Raw genomic sequence first — 16845 nt, 5'->3', positions numbered from 1 at the left:
GCTGAAAGTTTCATGCCCTTTTTTTTTTTTAAAAGATACAAGCTTTTAAATGAGATAAGAATATTTTAGGCCAAAGAAGAAAAAGAGTTTAAATCTAGTGTTCTCAGGTCTTCGATGGATGTTACAGCCATAAGTCAAGAGATGATAGTTTCATGCTCATATTGCAAAATATTATTGGTTCTGAACATACAAGGTAAGTACACACTATATATAACTATATATGGTTTATGTATCAATATGACAGCTGCTATCTCTGAATATAAAGATAATTTTAAAAACTGGCCACAAAAGCATTTATTTAAAGGTTCTTTGAGATTACACTTGCCTCATAATACTCTATTATTGTCAATGACTTGTTATGTATGTTAATAGTTGTTTCTTCCTTTTAAGTAAGTAAACTCCTTCCCTTGTATTCCCTGTCTTTTGCAAAAATAGGACAGAGCTAAGGATGTTGGGGCTTTACAAATGAGTTTAGTCTGTTGTAGCAATACTTGTTCTTAGTTATTTTTAAAGCTATAATGTTATTTTCATGACATTCTTTTGCATTATCTGAACCACTAGTTCTCTCTGTTGAATAAATAAATTAAAACCAATGATACCCACGTAATTCTCAAAGTGACTTGATGATATTCATCCATAGGCAGAGAAATTCAAGTCAGAAAAGGACCTTCTGGAATCTCTTATCATTTTACAGATAATTCAGTCGAGTGCAGAGAAGTTGAGCGAAGTTGTCCATGATTGTACAGATGAGCCAGGATTTGATTTCAGGAAAGTTGATTCTGACTGATCTTCTTGGTCCTACGAGACGCTGCTTTATCAATTAACAAGCCTGGTGTATGCAACGTACAATGTACAGAAAGAGATGAAGAAAAGAATCAGATCTCCTTTTGTAAGGATATCAAATATAAACTGAAAGTGTCAAAGTTAGCAGAAAGTTAACTTTAACGATAAATGACTTTTACATTTTCAAGGCATTTTGTTTAAAAAATTTTTTAATGTTTATTTATATTTGAGAGAGAGACAGAGCACGAGCAGGGGAAGGGGCAGAGAGAGACAGACAGAATCTGAAGCAGGCTCCAGGCTCTGAGCTGTCAGCACAGAGCCTAATGCAGGGCTTAAACCCATGAATGGTGAGATCATGACCTGAGCCAAAGTCGGAGACCCAACCGACTGAGCCACCCAGGGGCACCTTTCAAAGCATCTTAAAAGTAAATTATCAAGTTCGTAGCAATTGTTGTTATAACTTCGGTGTAATGTTTGGCACGTTCCTAGGACAAGGTCGAGTCTGTGTGTTTTCTGGGTGGTTTCAGAGCGGGTAAGGCCATAGAAGGAGCTAGGCAGCCAAGTCAGGCATCTTTAGCCTTTGGGTCTGGTAACTGAAAAGCTACTTGTTGTTGTCCCAGAGGAAGTCATTTCTGGAGGAAGAAGGCTTAATGGATTCAGATGGGTAAAGTTATTCAATTAATAATTATTGGTCACTGGGCCACCTGTGTGGCTCAGTTGGTTAAGTGTCCTCCTTCAGCTCAGGTCATGATCTCACAGGTATGTGGGTACGAGCCCTGCATCGGGCTCTGTGCTGACAGCTCAGAGCCTGGAACCTGCTTCCAGTTCTGTGTCTCCCTCTCTTTCTGTCCCTTCCCTGCTCGTGCTCTGTCTCTCTGTCTCAAAAATAAATAAACATAAAAAAAATTTTTAATAAAAAAATAATAATTACTGACCACCTACTACATGCTGTGGACTATTCTAGATTCTGAGGATATAGTGGTCCTATCTTCCTGGGGGGAAGGGCATACTTTTATAGCATCCTAGAAAGTGATAGGTGCTATAAGAAGGATGACAAAGAGTGAATGGGGTTATAATTTAAAGCAGGTGGTTGGGAAAGGTGTTGCCGGTTGAACTATGTCTTGTCCCAAAACCGTGCACTAAAGTCCTAACCCCCACACCTCAAATGTGGCTTCCTTTGGATATAGAGTCCTTACAGAGGTAACCAAGTTAGAATGAGGTTATTAGGGTGGGACCTAAGCTAATATGATTTACAAAAAGGGGAAATTTGGACACAGAGATACACACAGAGGGAAGATGATGTGAATATACAGGGAAATGTCATTTGAACGTGAAGATGGCCATCTCTAGGCCAAGGAGAGGGGCCTGGAACATAGTCTTCCCTCACAGCCCTCAAAGGAAACAACCCTGGTGACGCCTTGATATGGAACTTGTGGCCTCCACAACAGTGGGACAATAAATTCCTGCTGTTCAAGCCATACGTTTCGTGATACTTTGTTAAGGCAGCTGTAGTGAACTAATGGAGAAAGTCTCACCGGAAGGCAGTGTGTGAGTGAGGACTTGAAAGTGATGAGAAGGGTGGCTGAAGCTTTTGAGGGAACCGTGCTCCAGGCAGAGAGCAAAGAACTCAGGCCAGAAGCCGCCAGGTCTGTTGGCAGAACATCAGGAGGCTGTGTGGCTGGACCGAACGAGGAAGCCGAAGGAGAGCAGGAGCGGGTGAGGTCAGGAGACGGAGGGCTCGGGGAGGTGCCTTATAAGCCATTGTCAGGACTTAGCTTTTACTACGAGCGGGATAAGAAGCTACTGGGGGTTTCTGAGCAGAGGAGAGATAGGATTTTTACTTCACAAGATCATTTTGCTACAGTGTTGAGCCCAAAAGCTGTGAGTGCTGGGGGAGGTGGAAGCAGGGCCGCCCTCTAGCCGGCGTTTGCCATCCTCTAAGCAAAGGTGGTGGACACTTGCCCTGGGTTAGCGAACTCGAGCAACGGCTACATTGCGGAAGTCTTCTGAAGGTAGAACAGGTAGAGTGGTCTGATGGCCCGGATGAGTGAGAGAAAGAAAGGAGATGAGAACAACTTGAGTTGTCATTGGTGACACTGACGACAGTGGCGGGGCAAAGGGACCGGAGCGAATTTAACGAGACAATAGGAAAAGGATGGGATGCAACGAATACAAACATTTTCAAAGAATTTTGCTATGAAGAGGAGCAAGGAAGTGGGAAGACTGGAACAGGGGTGAATGGGGCTGAGAAATATTTTGGGGACAGAGTAAAAACTTGCTTGCATAGTGATGGGAATGACCCAGTAAAGAGGGAAATTGCTGGGGTTGGTGCTCTGGTAAAGTACAGAGGGAAGAACTGAGGGAGCGGTGACCTTGAGCACAAGGAAAATGCTGATCACTGGGAAGGGCTGGAGGAGTAGCAGTGTCTACAGGGGGGACATAATTCTCCAGCCAGAGAGCAAACGAACTTTACTTCCAGCTCCAGTTCGCAAAGTCTCAAGAAAGAATTTTAAATTGGCCTCGCTTGGGTCACAGGTCCACCCTTGGCCAGTGGTGTCCCGGAGGGTAAGATACTGACATTGGCAATATTTACCAGGACTACGTTTCTTTTGAAAAACTTAAACGTTGAAACCATTAAAAAAGAAGAGAAAAAAAAAAGGGTCAAATTAAAGCAGGCCGAAGTAACAGAACAGGCAATAGCTTATTTATTCATTCATTCATTCATTCATTCATTCATTCATTCATTGTGAGAGACTGAAGGAAGGGGCATAGAGAGACGAAGAGAGAGAGAATATGCATGGGGCCTTGAACTCATGAACTGTGAGATCATGACCTGAGCAGAAATCAAGAATCAGATGCTTAACTGACTGAGCCACCCAGGCACACAAAAGAGCATCTTTTTTAAGAAAATATTGAAAATAATATAGCTTGTAGTACTGTAACAATAATGTAAAAATAGTGTGTATATAAAACTGGTAACAATGCATCATTATGTTGCTTGGGAGTTTGGGGACAGGAAAGAGAGAAAGAAGCGAACCAACATACCAAGAACAGTAAACACCCTGAATATAAAATTCATAAATCCTAAGTGTTCCTTGAATTTCTTTTTTTTTATTCTTTTCTCATTGACACACTGCTATACTCTCTTACTTTTAAATTGGTAGAGTTCATCACTGGAGACATACTCTGAAAGGTGGCTCCTTTTAGATTATGGAAGCAGTAGGTTCAGAGGAAGGATTTTTATAAAATAGGCAGTTGTAGCTTGTTTCAAATATGTATCACTTAAGTGAAGCAGAGAGTTGAATAGAATTGCTCAGTGGATATTCTGGGGGAAAAAAATGGTCAGGCTAGGTTATTATCGATCTTCTCCAAAGAACTGGGGTTCTAATTCCAATGCATAATTATTCAACTTCCCAGTTCACTTGAATATATATACACACAGCTTTAGTGATCAGCTTCTAGATAAGAGAGGGACAAATTGGAAGAGATAGAAAATCAAAGTGGATGTCTATTAATGCAATTCACAATTCAAACACCTAGAGTAAAACTAGATAGATGGAGGTGGGAAAGAAGAAAAGTTAACAAAAGATTCCAGCTCCTTGACCTAGAACAGAAATCTCAGTATTCATCAAATGCAAGGAGTTATATTACAGGAATCCCTGGACATATTTTTAATTGCCTTTTCAGCATAAGCCTTAAATTTGAGTCTAACCTTGATTCTAGTTTAACTAACTGGTTAACTTGGAGAAAACCACTTACCATCTTTGAGCCTTATTGAATAAATTTCAAAAATTGTAAACTGATGTGAAACATTAATCACTACTTATAATGAATGATACTCTACTATATATAGTTATAGGCTATATGATATATGCATAATATGCATATATATGGTGTGCATTATATATATCCTGTATGTATTACATATATGTGATATAAGCTGGGAATATTTTATTTTATTTTATTTTTTAATGTTTTTTTTTTAATTTATTTTTGAGACAGAGAGAGACAGAGTATGAGCAGGGGAGGGGCAGAAAGAGAGTGAGACCCAGAATCTGAAGCAGGCTCCAGGCTCTGAGCTGTCAACACAGAGCCCAACGCAGGGCTCGAACTCACAAACCGCGAGATCATGACCTGAGCCAAAGTCGGACGCTTTACCGACTGAGCCACCCAGGCGCCCCCATTTTATTTTATTTTATTTTATTTTATTTTGTTTTATTTTGACTCTGTGTATCGCTTATTAACTGCACAGCCTTCAGCATCATGCCTAGCCTCTCTAAGCTCATGTTTCTTCATTCATATCTTTGCTGAGTCGTTTTGAGGGTCACATGGAATTTTCTATAGCTTCTGCCACATGTGGGAACCTAAAACTATAAATTATTAATATAATTATTTTTATCTGTTTTCATATTCTTTTTTAAAATAATGTTTATTTATCTTGAGAAAGAACTGTGGAGGGGCAGAGAGAGGGAGAGAGAAAGAATCCCCACCAGGACAGTGCAGATATCAACTCAGCCTTGATCCCACAAACCGTAAGATCGTGACCTGAACCGAAACCAGAAGTCAGATACCTAACCATCTGAGCCACCCAGTTACCCCTTTATCTATCTTCATATTCTTTGGCTTTAATGTTATCACACATTTTGAAGATCCATAATCATCTCCACCTTCCATTTCTCATTTTTAGTTCTAAAACCAAAAGAGGAAGGATACATATGCGTTTCTACTATTGTGTATTGTTATCACTATACTTCTAGCACCGGATGCAACAGAGGTTGAGCTTATTGGAAAAAATTGTGACTCAGAAGTAGAAGTGAGTCCTATCAAGTACTTCTCAGAGACGTGTCCTATGAGAATTATTGGTTACACTTCTAGAGCAGATCACTAGGCTTGCAGGAGCATGCTCTTAGAACATCAGTGATTTTTCTAAGCAGATCAGGATCTCCTATTAATTGTGAAAGAGACCACTTTTAACTCTGCTTCCCGTCACTTCTGGCAGAAAAATGTGGAAGGGCTCGGTGATCCCATTTTAGGTTCCTTTAAAACTTGAATGATGTTGGCAGAATTATGGAAATTGGATTAGTAAGCAACTGCCAAACTCCTGATTATACATTTAAATAAATAATAATAGATTTAAAACAAATATAAATATTTCCATATATAATTCAAGTATCTTATTTTGATGTAATTTCAGTATAACACTGTGTGTTCATACTTGAATGTAATTTCCATTGCATTTTTGTGTAACTTCTTTAGCATCCGTATTGTTATGTAATTGACACACAATGAAATTAACCATTTGAAGTGTTCAATTCAATGGTTTTTCATGTATTCACAGACTTGTACAAGCATCACCACAATCTAAGTTTTTGGAATATTTTTATCAACTCAAAAATAAACCCCACATGCATTAACATTTGCTCTATAATCCTTCCTCCCTCACATACCTCAGCCTAATGCCCTAGGCTAATATACTTTCTGTCTTTATTGATTCACCTGTTCTGAACTTCTTTTAAAAATGGCATCGTGTAATATGTGGCCTTTTGTAACTGTCTTCTTTCACTTAACATAATGTTTTCAAGGTCCATCCATATTGTAGCATGTATTGGTACTTTATTCCTTTTTATTATCAAATAACATTTTATTATATAGGTACACCACATCTTAATTATCTATTCATTGAAGGACATGTGTGATATTTCCATTTTTTTTCCTATTTTGGATGATGCTACTATGAATATTCATGTACAATTTTTGTGTGGGTATATATTTTTCTTTCTCTTGGGTTCACACCTAGAATGGAAATGCTGAGTCAAATGGTAACTGCTTAACATCTTGAGGAACTGATAAAATATTTCCACAGTGGCTGTGCCACTGCTATATTCTTACTAGCAATGAGTGAGAATTCTAACTTTTCCATGTTATTGTCAACACTTGTTACTGTCTATCTCTTTGATTATAACCATCATAGTGGGTACAAATTAGTGTCTCATGTGGTTTTAAGTTGCATTTTCCTAATAATTACTGATGTTGAACATGTCTTTCCGTGTTTATTGCCCATTTCTATGTTTTCTTTGGAGGGATGTCTACTCAGCTTCTTTTCTCATTTTTAAATTGAATTGTCCTTTTATTACCGAGTTGTAAGGAATATTTACATATTATAGATGTATAAAAGTCCATTATCAGATATGTGATTTTCAAATATTTTCTCTGATTCTCTGGGTTGTCTTTTAACTTTCCTATTGGCATCAATTGCAGCATAAAGGCTTTAATTTTAATGTCGTTGAATTTATCTTTTTTGCTGAAGAGCACTTTTTTTGGGTGTTATATCTAAGAAACCACTGTCTAAACCAAGGCACACAAATTTACAACCATGTTTTCTTCTAAGCCTTTTATACTTTTGCTCTTATGCTTATGTCTGTAACATATTTTGTGTTGATTTTTGTGAAAAATGTGAGGTGGATGGTCCATCCAAATTTATTCTTTTGCATGCAGATATTCAGTTGTCTGAGGGCCATCTGTTGAAAATTATTCTTTACCCATTGAATAGTCTTGACACCCTTGTTAGAAATCAACTGACTATAAAGGTATGGGTTCTTTCTCTCTTTTTTTAATGTTTATTTATTTATTTTGAGAGAGAGCAGGGGGAGGGCATAGAGAGAGGGAGAGAGAGAATCCCAAGCAGGCTCTGCACCCTCAGCACAGAGCCTAACGCAGAGCTCAGACTCATGAACCATGAGATCATGACCTGAGCCAAAATCAAGTGTCAGACATTTAACCGACTGAGCCACCCAGGTGCCCCTGTATGGGTTATTTCTCAACTGTCAATTCTATTCAGTTGATCTATAAATTTATCGTTATGCCAGGATTTCACAGTCTGGATTACTATATCTTTGTAGTAAGATTTGAATTTGAGATTTGGTCTTATTTTTGAAGGTTATTTTGGCATCCTAGATTTCTATACAGATTTTTGAATTAACTTGTCAATTTCTGCTAAAAGTCTTGAGGCCTTCCTGTGATTCATTGTGGCCCTTCCTCCCGCAATGGTCACCTCTGCCTGCTCAGGCTGCCTCTGTCGCTTGGACTGCTCTGGAGAAAACATGGTGTCTGCCCTCAATTTGTGAACAGTGCTAGCTCTCAGCTCAAAGGCAAATAATTCAACTTTGTGAATTGATCAACAAGAATAAGGAACTTTTTGCAAGTAACTTATCATATCTGGGCACTATGTTTGGAGCTTCTGATGTATTGGAACACTTCTTGGGTGTCCTTGCTGTTTTGTTGCAAGGTTTTCTATGCCCAGCATTCCTGGTTCCCAAATATGATTATTCCAGGTATAGCTTTTCATTAGTACTTATAATGGGGAGCATATTCAATATGCAACAAATAACTTTGCTGGGCTTTGCCATCAGTTAACAAATGCACTTGTGGAAAGCAAACAGCCCCTGGGAGGAATTGGCATCCTTAATGTAGCAATAGACAAGCTTCAGATGAATGCAAACTAACTGACTTCCATACCTGCTAATCTTTGCCAGCTTTGCTTGGCAAAATGCTTTAAGTGTGCCCTTCCATATCTTGACATAGATATGATAGGTAGCTGTAAAGAGAATAGAGCTCTATTCATCTTGAGTTTTGTCTTATGGGTGTTTTATGATGCTGTGACAATTTGGAGGCCCTGTGGGCCTGGGGAGGGGTTAGCTAATTCCTAGAGACAGCTAACAACTTGCCTGTGAGCATGCATTTGACATGCAAATTAATCAGTCCCTTCAGATACTCCTCTGCCTGTCTCATTGTCAGACTCCTGCCATTGGGAACATTATCCCCCCCACCCTAAATCACCCCAGATCCAGGCATGGGACAACTACGGACCACCACTATAACCCAGAGCCTACCAAAATTATTCAAACATCCATTCCTAAACTTGCTTAGTTTGCCTGCTTTACCTTGCCTGTTTCTTCCCTCAAAAACCAGAATAAAGGCTTTGAGCCACACTTTGCCCTGGTTCCTTCTGCCCCCTGATTGACCATAGTGCTTCCTCATGTGGTCCTATGTGGAGTGCTGTGCCCTCTCCTCTTGGGAAGTATAAACGACAATATTTTCAATGGCAATTATCCCCTGATCTATTGGCCTCTCTATATCTGAAAATCCTAGGCACATTTTAGAACAGGAGGCTATGATGCAAAGCACTTTTTATGATACTGTTATATGGAAGAATTATCTGGGCCAGGCTGACGAGCAGTTTACTTTTCTGAACAGGCTAAACCCAGGCCTGCTGTGGTGATCAGTCATATCATGTTGGAGTCATGTATAATAAGTGCATTCTAGCTTCTCTGATGCTACTTAGCAAAGTACAGTAGCTACCAAAATGTAACGTCTCAGATTATGAGTAGATTCATTAAGTCCCTTAGCAGTGTTTACCATGAGTTACCACAAATTTATTCAACCAACAATCTTTCAAGACTTTCAAACCTGGTACATTAATTACAGTGAAATTTTTGCTTAGGATAACATCATGCGACTGGAGAAGCAAAACTTGTTATCTCTTTAAAAGAATACCGAAAGGCTTGCAAAGACTTTTTAAACATTATTGTCATGAAATTTGGCAAGGTGTGCACAATTACCCGGACCTCAAGAGACAGAAAAACACATACTACACATGACAGAAGATGGTGAGATGTTTGCAAGCATGTTATGATCAGTTTTTCTAATGACTACCCCAGAATATAATATATAATCCAGCCATGCTTCATAACATTGATCCGGAAATGTTGAAATAAAGAGAGCTTGATGAGTGACCGAAAGCCATGGATCAAGAGGCTGTGGTGAATCCCCAATCTGCATAAAAGAGAATGGGATCACAAGGTGAATCAGTAAACAAACCATATAGTTGCTCTTGAAACTAACATGCATCCTGAGTTAAATAAAGGTGAAACCAACCATCGCCTTGGCCAGAGGCAAATGTTACACGGGTGGCAAGGGAGGACCAAGACTGTCTCACCTGGATATTAGAGAATTAAATTTTTTTTTTTTGACAAATCCTGGCGATACCTCCTAGCTGCAGTACCTTTAACTGCTTGCCCCGTTGCTGAACACAAACCTCTGCTTGACACAGGCTCCTGCTGGACGTGAGAGACTCCATGTTCCTCTCTACAAATACAGCACAAGTTTATTCCTTTGCAGTTCTGGAAGTCAGAAATCCAAACTAAGTTTCACTTAGCTGAAGTGAAGGTATCCACAAGGCTGGTTCCTTCTGGAAGCATTAAGGGGAGAGTCTGTTTCCTTGCCTTTTCAGTGTCTAGTGGTTGCCTCTATTCCTTGGCTTGTGGCTCCTTCCCAAACTGCCAACGTTCTCGACTCCTATCTCTGCTTCAGCAGTTTCATTGCCTTTTGACTCTGACTCCTGCTGTGTCCTTCTGATAAGGACCATTGTGATTTTACTGTGTCTATGTGGATAATCCAGTGTGATCTCTCCCTGTCAAAATCCTTAATTAAACCCCATCTGCAAAATCTTTTTCACCATACAAGGGGATATTCACAGGTTCCAGAGATTAGAATGTGGATGGGTTTGGGGCAGAGCATCACTGCTGCTTAGAGTACTGCCATCTTAACAATACGATGTCTTCTGACTCAAGACCATGGGATGTGTTTTCCTTTGTTTAGATCTTCTTTAATTTCTTTCAACGGTGCTTTGTCGTTTTCAGTGTATAAATTTTTCACTTCTTCTGTGAAATTGATACCTAAGTATTTTATTCTTACTGATCTATTATCAATGGAGTTGCTTGCTTAACTTCATTTTACAAATGATTAATCTAGTATCCAGAAGCACAATTGATGTTTATATATTAATATCGTATACTACAATCTTATTGACTCATGTATTAGTTCTAATAGCTTTATGGTGGATTATGTAGGATAGTCCATATTCAAGACCATGCCATCTGAAATAGAGACTTTTTAATTTCTTCTTTTCCAACCTGGATGACTTTTATTTCATTTTCTTGCCTACTTGCCCTGGATTGAAGTTTCAGTAAAGTATTGAATAGAAATGGTGGGGTCAGATATCCTTGTTTACATTACATATTTATTATAAATGAAATCTCATATTTAATTTAGAAAAATCAGAATTTGCAGGTAGGTAAAATATCGGAAAATAAAATCATCTGTACTTCTGCATTTGGATGGAGTAATTTGTAACAGATCAAGCTACTACTAAGAACAGGTAGGGGGGAGAAAATCCAAATAAAATGTAAAAGATAATTTAAAAAAAATTTTAATGTTTATTTATTTTTGAGAAAGAGACAGAGCACAAGCAGGGTAGGGACAGAGAGAGAGGGAGTCACAGAATCCAAAGCAGGTTCCAGGCTCTGAGCTGGCAGCACAGAGCCAGATGCGGGGCTCGAACCCACAAACCACAAACTGTGAGATCATGACACGAGCCAAAGTCCGATGCTTCAGTAACTAAGTCACCCAAGCATCCCTGTAAAAGGTAATTTTTAATCGCATTAGAAATCTGTGGAAGCAACATGTACTAGAGGAACTCTGGCTGAGGACAGAATTTTGGAAAGGTGAGCTGATCATCTGCAAGTACATTTTTTAGAGGGCATCTGCAATTTTGGATGCAACCTCTCATCTGAGAATATGAGCTTGGCCTGTGTCAAAAGCTTTAGAGGCTAAGGGCCAAGATAAGAAATGAACCAGACACAGACTGAGTCCTAATAAAACTGAAACCCAAGCTTTACTCAGCTTAGTTTTAAGGTGAGCAGCCCTCCTCTCTGTTTGTCTGCATGTTAAAATTTACAAGGTTTTGGTTATAAAAATATTGCTATGTTTGCCAATATAAAGGATTGTATAATTGAACACAAGAGAGAGAATAAAACTACAATAAACACACACCTCTAGAAACTCAAGTGTTAAAAATCAGACAAGGACAAAATAACCTTTACTAATATATTCAAGGAAAAAAAAAGAAAAAGATGAGAAATAGATTAAAAGATGAAAAATTCGGGGCACCTGGGTGGCTCAGTCACTTAGGTGTCCAACTTTGGCTCAGGTCATGATCTTGTAGTTCGTGAGTTCAAGCCCTGTATCAGGCTTGGTGCTGACAGCTGGGAGCCTGAAGCCTGCTTCAGATTCTGTCCCCTTTCTCTCTGCTCCTCCCCCTCTCACGCTCTGTCTCTGTCTCTCTCAAAAACGAATAAACCTTAAAATAAATAAATAAATAAATAAATAATGAAAATTTGCTTTGAATTCTATAAAATGAAAAAATGGAAATACTAGGATGGAAAAATTTATACCGAATTATATACTGAGAATTCTATGAATGAATTTATCACAATAATAGGGAAATCAAATGCCAAAATATACAACTAAATTTTTTCCATACTCTCAATGTTAAATTAGGTATCTCTAAAAATTCCATGGGTCAAAAGAAGAAGTGAGAATAGAAATTAAGCAGTATTTATACCGAATACCATTGAATACAAAACCCATTGAACTTGTGAGATGCAGTCAACGCAGAGTTTAGAAAGAAATTTGCTATTTAAGTGCATATATCAGAAAATAAATGCCTAAAAATATCAGTGATCTAAATTTGATCTCACTAAGCTAGGAAAAGAACTGTAACCTATATAATGTAGAATGATGCATATAAATAAGACAAGAGCATTAGTCAACAAAATAGAAGATAAAATATGTAATAGAGAAAAATTAACAAAGCCACAATTTGGTTTACTGGAAAAATTAATAAAAGCAATAAGCCGCTATCAAGAAAAGTTAATGGAAAAAAAGAAAACACACGTTACCAACATCAAGAAGGAAAAAGAGGATTTTAACATATAGAGTCTGTGAAAAGAAAATGAGAGCATGTTTTGAAAGAATTAAAGTCAATGATCTGATTAGAAAGTACATTGAGTTTTGTCATTTTTGTTTTCAAAAAGCTTTCAAAATCTCCCTGTTACCCTGAGGTTAAACAAGGGCAAATATGATCTGCTGCTTGTCCATATTTTCCTTTCATCAGCTGACACTTGACCTGCTCTTCCCTCTTTAGGCCACAGCTATACTGGCTACTGCTTTCTTTCACTCCTCCATACTGATTCTAACCAGCGTCAGGATTTCTACAAATGCTATTGTCTCTGGGTTAGACTAGGTGAGCCAAAAAATCTTTAGTATGGCTCCTTACTCCTGAGAGTCCTTGAAAGCATACTTTGCAATCTTAATTTAACATGACATAATTTCTTGGGATATGAAGAAGCCCAGAGCATAATCTCCAAATAGATTATTGCAGTGAACTCTGTAATCGATTTTTCTTGAATTAAAAAAATATATAATGATAAAAAGTAGTTGACAAATACATAATAGTAGAAAAGAGGAAAAAGCAATCCATATTCCAGTCTTCCAAAAGAAAAGTATTATTAACATTGCTGAGTAGAGTGTTATATTTTATTTTTATATAATGTAATTTTAAGTAATTCCCCACATTGTACTTTTTATGAATTTGTAATATCCCATTATATGGATATATCATAAATAATTATTTCCGTTCTGATAGAAAATTAACTTTTGATTCTTTTCTATTATAAATAACACTTTGATAAACATAGTTTTTCATAAAACATTTTTGAATTTAGGGTTATTTCCTTAGACCATATTTCCTAATTATGTCACTATTAGGTCAGAAAGTATGCAGTTTTCGAATGATTACTACATGATGCCAAAGTACTATCTCAAGCAAAATGCAGGGCACCTGGATGGCTTAGTTGGTTAAGCAACTGACCCTTAATCGTGGCTCAGGTCTTGATCTCAGGGTCATGAGTTCAAGCTCTACATTGGGCTCCACTCTGGGCGTGAAGCCTACTCAAACAAAATAATAATAATAATAATAATAATAATAATTAATAAAGCAAAATGTTGCTGCTCACCTCATTAGAAGAGTATGACGGTGCCCTCTCTTTTAAGCTCTTCCCAAAACCGGATTTTCTCAATTTTAAAAATATTTGCTAATCGGGAATTAGATACCATGTTCATTTTAAAGACACATTTCTATTTATTTTATTGCTAGTACTTTCTACAGAGGTTCGTGGTTCAGTTACATTTTCCTCTGTATATGTTTTTTAATTGCAAGAATATTGTCTTTAGGTTGATAACTTTTCAGACTACTTGAAATCATTAGCAGTAAAGTTACACTGCCCATGTGTATAGAATAGAAAACAATGTATAGATGCCTTTAAGAAGAAAAGGAGGTGTTAGTTTTCACGAAAAGTACTTGAATTGACCTTCAGACCATTTTTCACATAGTTTACAGAAACTAACCATTCCTCAATTTGTTGTTCTTTACTACTTCTTGCAAAGCACTATGTTAGACATAGTTAAAAGCACAAAGTTCCTAAGGAGGCATGTCTGCTCTGTATTGGAGAGAGGTTGCTGATAAAATTGTTAATTAGCAATTTATCAAGATATCCATGTCATTGTGTATTGTAAAATGCCCATGGGCCAAATGTAAATTATTCAAAAATTAACACAGGAAAAGCAAAAGCTGGATCAGCAAGTTGAAGGTCATATCTACCTGATAGACTGAAATGCTAATCAACCCATAATTACTAAAGATGAGTATAGATAGAGATAAGCATTTCTGAACAAAAAAAATACATTATAATTTACCTTAATTCACTTAATAAAACTTTCAAATTAAATTTATGAAATTATTAAGTCAGTCACAATTCCTCTTTAATAAATCTAAAATTTTTCTAGTGAGACTTATACAATGTAGCTTAAATGAAAGGAATTCCAGTTTTTTGTGAAAAATACCAAAAGGAAAGAAAAACAAGGATCATTGCCCTCCACCTCTAATTCCTATGAACACTTTCTAAATTCTGTTCTATTTGTACCATTTCCTTTTTTTTACTATTTATTTATTTACTTTTAAGAGAGAGAGAGAGCACACACAAGTGGGGGTGCGGGTGGGGGCAGAGAATCTGAGGTGGGCTCTGGGCTGACAGCAGAGAGCCCAGTGCAGGCCTCAAACTCACGAACCATGAGATCATGACCTGAGCCAAAGTCCGATGCTTAACCGACTAGGCCACCCAGGCGCCCTGTACCATTTCTAAATACAATTACAATATTCAAAAAAATCAAGTCAGACACCTAGAGTGCCATAAAAGGCATTAGGGGAAACTAAACAGATTTTATTTTCTACTAGTAACAAATGGGACAAAGACATTTTTTTCTGAATCATAAATGCTAATTTACAGCCACTTGGCAAACAACTAAATGTCTGTACAACAATATAGATGTCACTCTTGGTTAATTATTTTCAGCGTCTATTAAGAATTAATCTAATGTTTGAGTGCATCTCAGGTTTTCTACTATGGTGAACAGTTTATTATCAAATATGTCAGATCATTTGAAGTTAGTAAATATTCATTGGGCCCTATGTGTTTACAGCACTTCTAGCTGTGAGCATTTTCACAGTGAAGACAATCCAAGTCCTGCCTTCAATGACATTGAAGTAATGGATATGTTCCTGATTGAACTGGGATTTTGGTTCATCAAACACTTTGTTAATTAACGGCTTACTACCCCCAGAATTGTCCACTTAACTCTGCTCCAGGGAAATGACCAAGTTGCCTACGAGAGCACAAAACACCCTCAAATGGGTGCAAGTCAAGAACTTACAAAAAAATAGCATATTTTATTTATTGAACATTTTTATGTGATATAATGAGGAACTTTTTAATATATCTAGTGGGGAATTCTTTATGTATATGTAAATGTTTTTCGCTTTATCCCTTACAACAATGTATAAAAAAGCTAATTTTGTGAAAATCACTTTACGGATGAGAAAACTGTGGCTTGATAATTTCGCCAAGATCCCGTAACTAGTGACAAGTGTTGCTGACCCACCTGTGATCCCACAGCCTGTGGTGTATCTAAACTGCTCAAGAGCATGGTCTTCTTCAAGGCCAAGCCATTGCTTCTAGAGCCACTTAACTTACAACGAGATACAGCATGTTTTATGCATTCCTGTCTATAAAGAGAGTAAAGAAACAATCCAACCTCCTCCCGGAGCCTCCTGACTCCATTTCTGATCTGCAGATCTGTAGGGATCTTTCCACTGATTTGCACTCTGATTACCATTTCCTTTTTTGCACAATCAACTGTGGTCTGGTGCCCTTTAAAGAATAAGGAAGAAGCTTTGTGTTAAAATTTTTAAGTACTTTGAATCAAATTGCGAATAAAGTGATCGAACTCTGGGAAAATAGAATCCAAGGTAATAATGCTAATGTAACACTTCCACACAGAGCAGACACTCAATGTTCAAAGATCCCAACAACCTGTTGATGCAATCATACTTCTAAGGGAACAAATCTGTGCTCCTGAGTATATTTCCAAGTTTTAATGAGCATTCACAATGTTAAAGCAATTTGCGTATTCTTCTTTATTTGTGTTGAATAGAGCTTATTCAGCCACCAGGAAATGTGCTCAGCCTTGTGATCGCTAAAACATAGAGAAGTTTGTGAACACTTTTGAGAAAAGGAAGGTTGCTTGGAGAAAAAGCAGAAGAGGAAGAAATCATGGGCTTTGAGGAGATTAGAAAGTAAGCAAGTCTGGTAACCAAGAAACACAGACAGAAAGGAGGCGTTGAGAGAAACCAGCCTTTCCAGAGAAACACTTGGCCCAAGATTATCAGGAGGGTCAGATGGGGAGAACACATCACTTCTGAGGCCTCTTGTGGTGCACAAAAATCCTCTGGTCCAAGAGCACTGACCCATGCCTTCACAGTTGCTTTAAATAGACCAACTCTAACTGGACCCTTCACAGGAAGTCAGCACAGCCTTATGTTTAATTGTTCATCCTCAGGTATGAGTTGCCAGATGAGTGACTGCTTCCTGGCAAATCTGAGCAGGCCCAGGACCCACTGCCTCCTTCATCCATTTTTATCAGACCAAAGTGGGTGTTAATGAATGTGAAAAGTGAGAGATTGTGTTTCTAATGTTTTATAAAAATGTACCAGTTATTCTTTTTCAAATGTTATAAACTCAATTTTTTAGGTTTTACAGATATGTAAAC

General features: G+C 37.8%; 1 pseudogene; it reads left to right on the top strand.

The window, feature by feature from the left end:
* Positions 1-7923: 7923 nt before the first annotated feature.
* On the top strand, positions 7924-9677 carry LOC102959566 (annotated as a pseudogene).
* The last annotated feature ends 7168 nt before the right edge of the window (positions 9678-16845 follow it).

Source organism: Panthera tigris, chromosome B1 (assembly GCF_018350195.1).
Source record: "Panthera tigris isolate Pti1 chromosome B1, P.tigris_Pti1_mat1.1, whole genome shotgun sequence".
NCBI lineage: Eukaryota > Metazoa > Chordata > Mammalia > Carnivora > Felidae > Panthera > Panthera tigris.
Note: the sequence above shows the minus strand (reverse complement) of the source record. Positions and strands in the feature narration are given on the sequence as shown.